The following is a 6,626-nucleotide window of genomic DNA, read 5'->3' on the forward strand; positions in this document are numbered from 1 at the left end:
ACGAATGAACCCGACCGAACAATCAACATTCAGGACGTGCGCAACCCTCGCTACTTTTTGCTGCTCAAGTTAACCCTTGCAAAAAGTGCTTTTAAAATAGTTTGTATGACAAATGGAAGGACACAATGACTAGAAATCAGGAGACAAACATCTTAAAAGATGTATTTTAATGATATTATTAGAAGAAATTAGGGCTTACTGGTGACTGATGTTTTCTAAGCATGTTATGCATGTTATTAGTGGCTTAGTAATTGCCCAAATAAGGGAGTGGTAAAAGAAGTTAGAACATGGCTTCTTTTCTCTTCCTTAACCAGCCTAGCCTCAATTTCTGGCCAATGACCCATCCTCCCAGTAAATGGCAGGTAATCCGTTGAACAAAAACAAATAAATTAATGGATGAAAAAGCTCGTTGCTAAAAGTGAAATTAAAGCAAACGAAAGTTTAATATAGTTAGCAAAGATTATTTCGAGCGTACGCTATGAAGTTTATCTACAGCAGGGTCAATACAACACGCTTTTAAAAGGTATTTGGAACAAAATGAATGTCATGTTAAGATTGTTATCCCCACCTAGAAGTTTAAATAAACATCATTGCTGATAGAGCAGAGCAATACAACAATATTGCCATTTGAAAAATACCACTGCAGCTGTTCATTGTAATACCACTTATACTAGTATACTTAATAGTCCTTTTGATTTGCTACTGCAACTTCCTCTGTCTTCTTCATAGTAATATGGTATAGGTTAGAGTTCATCTTTCTCTTCTCCTTGGCAATAGCATGATGCTCTCTGGCATTTCATGTAGGGTCTGCAGCCCAGAGTCCACACTGAGTTGAACAAAGTGTCTGCCACCGTTTCACATGCTGATGGGAGAAAGTAACGGACAAGAGTGGAAGTCAGTCTTTCCAGCAGCATTATCAACAGTACCTACCAGAAAACAATGGATTTTAAAACTCATTACTCGGCCTTAATGGTGATTCAGTAGGCTGTTTTAGCACTTGTTTTGTTAAGCAGTGGGTAATAATCCTGGAAAAAACAAATACCGTTCCCCTCATTTATGGATTAAAAAAACAACTCATGAGCACAAATTGTTTGTCAATTTATTGAAAGCATTTAAAAGGTTCTCAATTTTCCAAAAGCAACTCACTTATTGGATTGCTCTGATTTAACCATCAGTGACTTACAAAGAAATAGAAATTTTAGACATCATTCAGCAATTTAAGATTTAAGAGAAGCCAGTTTTTTGTGTGTGGTTTTTTTTTTTTTACATTTGCAACAAATGGTCCTCAAACATTCAACAAGGTGAGAATTGTATGAGGAAATGGTATGTAGAGAGGATACCAACCTTCAACTTTGGACACGAAACCAAGGCTCTTCTTGAGGTCGGTGCAGATGCTGTGGAGTGACCAGCGGAACTTGGAGTCACAACGGTACTTGTTTGAGCCACAGGTATCATAACACATGTCCAGCTGGTTGCAGCACTTGGTCATGGCGGGGATTCCCATATCCATCTAGGGCAGGCTTGTCCAAAGTCCGGCCCGCGGGCCAAATCCGGCCCCCAGTCAGATTTCATACGGCTGAAACTGAAACTGTAATTCCTCCTATTACCAAAAGGTGGCAGCACCACCCCTCTCCGCTCATTTCTGCCATGGTGACTGAAAAGAAAATGAGGAAAGTTGACATTGCTTTCAAGAGAAATGGGAATTATGGGAAACGGTTGCCTTGTTTAAAGATTTCAACCTAAAGAGACACTTTCAGACTAAACATGCTAACACATACGACAAGCTAAAAGGGAGTGACCGTGCTGATAAAGTAAAGCAGCTCCAAGCTGAACTGGCATCACAACAGTGATTCTCCACGTGGGGCTGTGAGTCAAAAGTAAATCAAAAGTAAATATTAATTAATATTAAAAATTTTACAAATATTACAAAGTGGCCATGTTAATACTGATCATGTTATGAACCTGTAGATGTGACACAAACTATTACTTTCTGAAAGATATTGTAAATGACAAGAGCAAAATTCACTTGTTTTAAGTTTTAATAACAACAGACAACTTTGCATTACTTGTAACTCCTGTTTAAAATGTTCATGAGGCAAAAATAATTTGAAACTCATAAATTTAAGGAATTTCATGGAGTTTCTTCAATGTTACTTGACTCTTCTGAGATGAATGAAAGCATTTGCATGAAATTTTTGCAGTTAAAAAATGTCCGAAAAAACTATTGGCCCCCGAGCCCCTTCACTTTATCAAATCCGGCCCTCCTTGCAAAAAGTTTGGACACCCCTTATCTAGGGCACAACAAAAGGTTGTCGTAATCATACACCATGAATGAGTGTAAGATTAAGTTTTGAATCAGGTCATTTGAAAACTGGTTTTGATGACATTTTTAGGTCAACAAATGCATACCCCCTCTGGAACAGGGAGACCAAAGAAATATGAGCTGCACCCATCAGGCTCAGGCATCTGATACCCAGGACGTGGAATTGGAGGATTACCTGAGAAAGGTGAAAAATCCGACATCACATGTACGTATATAAATATTTCGTGGTGTCAAACACGTCTTGAAAAATCAGACAACAGCATGAAACCATTTTGCTATCAGCTGAAGTCAGAGTCCATTTTCTGACCCTCCAAGTTTCACATTAGGGTAGAGGCCAATGTGTTCCCGTTTTAATATTTTCCTTAACAGCTATGCACGGTCCTTCCCATGCAAATGTTTCCATAAAAAGGGAAAGTGCTCTAAAGGAGACGACTGTAGGTTTTCTCATGAGCCGCTTAATGACATCACCATGAAATTGCTGAATGAGGTGGGTGTATGAAGTTTCCTTTGTTCACCTTTCAATCGCAAGAATGAATAGGAAAAACGCTTTGGAATGACATTGATTCATCCATAAATGTATGATCAATTTTGATCTGATCCTAATCACAAGTCACAACAAAAGACAAGCGCGGTACGTTTTTCGCCGAACAAAAATCATTTAATCAGTCTCGACTCATCAAAACTACTATCTGATGAATGATAAGATTGGAGATGCTGGTTGCCCTGTCCAAACCAGGCCTCATCTAAAATGTCATCAGAACACCTACAGTTCAGAATTACTCACTTGTAAGAAGGTGGAAACCTCTCAAAATCCAACCCTAACGTCCTGAAGGAATGGGTTCGAAATACAAAAAGTCCTGCCTTGCTACAAAAACAGATATGCTCAAACCTCATTGAATAAAGTACATAAGCAGACAGGTATATTCACATATTAAAGCAATAAAAGAAATAATTTAAGCATATAATTATATCTACACACCAAATCAATAAAGAAGACATGACTAGACATTTTTGATAGGGGTTAATGACAAAGGCTTTCATAACTTTATGATCTGATATTTCTGAGCACTTTGAAATAACAAATGTTTTTTGATATATTGCCTGAATAGCTTAATGACCCTTAAGGAACTGTTTAATGCATGCCTGATGATTTTCTAAATCACGGACTTCTGCCAAAGTCGTCTAAAAATGTTCAGTACATGATTGTATCTTATGTTTTGACTAATACAAGACGCCAGTTTTTGATTACTACTGAACGTTCTGGACAGAGGGAAATATTTTGCCTAACAAAGAAAAGATATGGTTGAACGCATGATTAAACCAAGAATATGATGACGTAAGCAAGTACATGGAGTATCAAAAGAACGAACAAACAAAAACATGGTAAGTGGTGAGTACAAACATTGCATAGTCAGGGAACATGAATAAATTGATGATGTCACAGCCAAAAGCTAAAGCTACAGGTTAATTAAAGGCCATATCATAGAAATGTGTCTTTAAACGTGTCTTAAATGTTTCAAGTGAGGTAGCAGTTCTAATATCTATTGGCAGGGCATTCCAAAGCTCTGGAGCCCGAATAGAAAATGCTCTAGGCCCTGCAGACATTTTGTTGGCCCTCGGTGTCACTAAAAGACTAGCGTTTTGCGAACGAAGGTTACGAGACGGAATATAAGGAACAACTATAGGTCGGCGAGATATGAAGGCGCTAAACCATGCAGTAATTTATAGGTTAATAGAAGAACCTTGAAGTCACATCTTAAATGGACCAGGAGCCAATGTAAGTTGGCTAATATTGGGGTAATGTGATCAAATTTTCTTGTCCGTGAGAGCAGCCTCGCAGCAGCATTTTGTACTAACTGTAGACATTTGATGAGGGACTTAGGAAGACCAGAGAATAATGCATTACAGTAGTCGAGGCTGTTGGGTTGACAACATTTATCTGAAATCAATCTCAGAGACGGTAGGTCTTTCTTGGCTTAGCGTTTTCTTCTGCGCAGAAGGACGCACCTCAGACACACACAGCAAGTGTGGCTGAGATCCGCACTCTGCTCTGAGTTTAGCCGTGCCTTTTATTGAGAGAGAGACAAAGGGGCAAGTGTACATGATCGAGTAGGTTTCCAAACAGGAAGGACATTCCATAGTTATATCTCATTACCACAGAACAAAGGGGATACTCTAATGGACGGGGCAGTATGGACGTCTCATGACCATTAGCTTAACAAAGACGTAGGGAATACATCGCTGTGCCGTACTCATGACTTCATCTTAAATAAGACCTTTGTCTGCTTCAGCCATCCCATGACAATCTCATGATCTGTACATGTCTAGCTAACTGTGGGGCTTATTGTATAGCGCGGCTAATGACTCCAGTCATTAGCCGGCCATATGCCCCCAAGTCATTTTCACGAGGCCAGATAGTCACATACTGCGGAGAATCTTGCACACAAAAGTAGTTACATAGAATCCAATGATAAAAAGGATATTATTTCCAACAGAGGCGCGACGTGACGAACGCATGTATAATAGTTTCCGCATCACCGGTCCAGAGGATCGGACGAATCTTAGCAATATTACGAAGGTGAAAAAATTTTGGTTATATTCTTAATGTGCTTTTGAAAGGATAGCGTTTGGTCAAATATAACCCCAAGATTAGTTACAGTATCGCTCTGAGTGATAGTACGGTTATCTATAGTTATAGTGGTTTCCTTAAATAAGTGTTGATAACGAGTTGGACCAATTATCAACATCTCAGTTTTATCTGGGTTAAGACGAAGGAAGTTGAGAGACATCCATTGCTTGATCTCCGCAAGGCACACCTCAAGATTACAACAGTCTCGCGGAGCTGTCATCGATAACGGCATATATAATTGGGTGTCATCCGCGTAACATTGAAAACTAATATTATATTTACGTATTATGTCCCCAAGCGGAATCATATAAATATTAAATAGAATTGGTCCGAGTACCGATCCCTGTGGGACACCACACGTAACATTATAGAGCTCAGAGGACGTATTGCCATGGACCACTCGGTGCGTCCTGCCTGATAGATAGGAATAGAACCAGCCTAGTGCTGACCCTGAAATACCAACACAACTTTTAAGACGCCCTAATAAAATATTGAAGTCTACAGTGTCGAAGGCAGCACTAAGATCGATTAGTAACAATACAGATGAAGTGTTTGAATCCATAGCTATGAGGGGATCATTAGTCACTTTAGCAAGTGCTGTCTCAGTGGAATGATTAGCTCTAAAACCAGACTGAAAAGATCCATATCGATTATTGGCGACCATGTAATCAATAAGCTGCTGCGCTACTACTTTTTCAAGAAGTTTTGCTATGAATGGGAGCTTTGAAACTGGCTGAGACAGTCCAGGTCAAGATTTGGTCGCTTAAGTAACGGTTTAACGATAGCGGTTTTAAAGGCTGTTGGCACTATCCCAGAGGAGACAGACAGAGTGATTATATTTAAGACGGACGGTCCTAGAATTTGAAATAATTCTTTAAGTAGTTTGGATGGAAGCGGGTCGAATAAACATGTTGTTTGTTTAGCCGCACTAACCAATTGTGTAAGCCTTTCAAGGGACACGCTTTTAAAATTTGAGAGGGTTATTGCATGATCATCAACGCTGGTAATCGGCAGTCTCGACTGAGCGATTGGAATTGTATTCTTGATCTCATCCCTAATGGGTTCAATCTTTCGAGCAAAAAAATGTATGAACCCGTCAGCTGAGTGGAAGGAGCTAACGGGGGTCGGCTGGCGTAGTGTTAGCTTTGCCACTGTATCAAATAGGTATTTAGGATTGTTTTTATTGAGATTAATGACTTGCGAAAAATAACGAGTTTTTGCTAAGATAAGCGCATCTTTATGTTTCAGGAGGCTGTCCTGCCATGCCTGATGGAAAACCTCAAGTTTGGTTAAACGCCATCTGCGCTCATGCTTTCTACATAATTGCTTCAGCGTACATGTTTCATCTGTGAACCACGGAGTAGGCAATCTACGGCGAGTTCTCAGACGTAGCGGCGCCACAGAGTCGATGGCATTTAACAATGTCGCATTGAATTCATTTGTAAGATTATCAATAGAGCCGATATATGCGGGAAATATGGCAGTTGCCCGCGACAGTAACTCAGATAGCGCAGTTGCAGTCATGGAGTTAAAATTACGGCAGCTATAATTCTGATTGCTCTCTTGTCTTTGACAAGGAACTAAAATTTCAAATTTTATTAAGTAATGACCAGACAAAACAGTAGTGTATGGCAGTACTGCTATATTTGAGGTTGCAAGTCCTCGGGATAATAC

At 39.6% G+C, this 6,626-nt stretch overlaps 1 long non-coding RNA gene across 1 annotated transcript; it reads right to left on the reverse strand.

The window, feature by feature from the left end:
* Nucleotides 1-249: 249 nt before the first annotated feature.
* Nucleotides 250-2,500, reverse strand: LOC148398736 (uncharacterized). Its single transcript, XR_015857849.1, has 3 exons — nucleotides 2,410-2,500; nucleotides 1,345-1,510; nucleotides 250-862 (listed from the first exon to the last, which is right to left on the reverse strand). It is a non-coding gene; the product is annotated as an uncharacterized LOC148398736 (long non-coding RNA).
* Between the last annotated feature and the right edge of the window lie 4,126 nt (nucleotides 2,501-6,626).

The sequence above is a fragment of the Syngnathus floridae genome, chromosome 4, assembly GCF_059516105.1.
Source record: "Syngnathus floridae isolate MCC-2025c chromosome 4, RoL_Sflo_1.0, whole genome shotgun sequence".
Taxonomy (NCBI): domain Eukaryota; kingdom Metazoa; phylum Chordata; class Actinopteri; order Syngnathiformes; family Syngnathidae; genus Syngnathus; species Syngnathus floridae.